Genomic DNA, 1,136 nt, shown 5'->3' on the forward strand with positions numbered 1-1,136 from the left:
CACGCACGCATCCGCACCCCGCGCCACCCGCCCCTCTCTTCACGACCGCCCCTAGGACCGCCCGCCTCACCACTCCCTTCCTACACCGGTCACCGCCCAGGCCGAGCTCTCGAGCGTCGCGGAGGCGGTGCGCATGAAGCCCGGCCACGCACAGAAGTTTCTCAAGCTGCTGCCCGCCACGGAGGCGGCGCGGCGGCGGTTCCGGGGGCCGCCGGCCTGGCCTGACTCTGTGCTTCCACTGTAAGGTGGTAGAGCCGTTCCCGTACCAGGGGTTTCGTTTAGTGTTACTGAGTAATGGACATCTCTACGCAAGACCAGTAGATCGTTGGGGTAGAGATAGTAGATTAAGACTGGAGATCCTAGCGGATCTCTCACACGGACACGCCCAAGTCTCGCGCCAGTAGATCCCTCCAGTCCGGTTCCCCATTCAAGACTAAAGATCGAAGATTGAGATTGTGGATTGCAGATCGCTGAGCAGCAACACGGGCCAAAATGTGGAGATAGGAGATGGAGAATGCAGATTGTAGATCCTAGCGCCCAGCCATCCGCCCCAGATGTGAGATCGAAGATTGAAAATGGAGGTCGTAGATTGCTGCCGGCGGCGACAGTGGCCAAGTAGAAGATTGGAGATTGGAGATGAGAGATGGTCAGTGTGAATGAATCCATAGCGCATCTCCTTGAAGGTTTGAGCCCCCCTCCCCCCCCGGGTCCCCGAATCGAGATTGGAGATTGGAGATTGGAGATGGAGATCGGAGATCTGACTGAATCCGGCCTAAGATGACGACGTTGGAGATTGGAGATTGAAGATGGAGATCGGAGATCTGACTGGATCCCCGGCCTAAGATGACGACGCTGTGGATTAGAGAGTATTGGAGATGGGGAGATCGGAGCCCACCCACCAAAAAGTGGTGTTGATAGATGTTTTATAGATTTTTGTTTTTTCCTGTGGTCTGTGCGCGGACGGCCCGGGGAGCCTGCGGCGCCATTTTAATCTGCGCTCCTCTTCATGGCCTGCGGCGCCTGGCTTGAGCTTGGAAGTGTAAACGAGTCCGCCAGGGCGGTCTGCAAACACGGAGCGCGCTGCGCGCGCGGTCTACGGCGAACTTATTTGCCGAGTTGGCAGCGTGAACCACGAT

Source organism: Emiliania huxleyi (assembly GCF_000372725.1).
Source record: "Emiliania huxleyi CCMP1516 unplaced genomic scaffold EMIHUscaffold_34, whole genome shotgun sequence".
NCBI lineage: Eukaryota > Haptophyta > Isochrysidales > Noelaerhabdaceae > Emiliania > Emiliania huxleyi.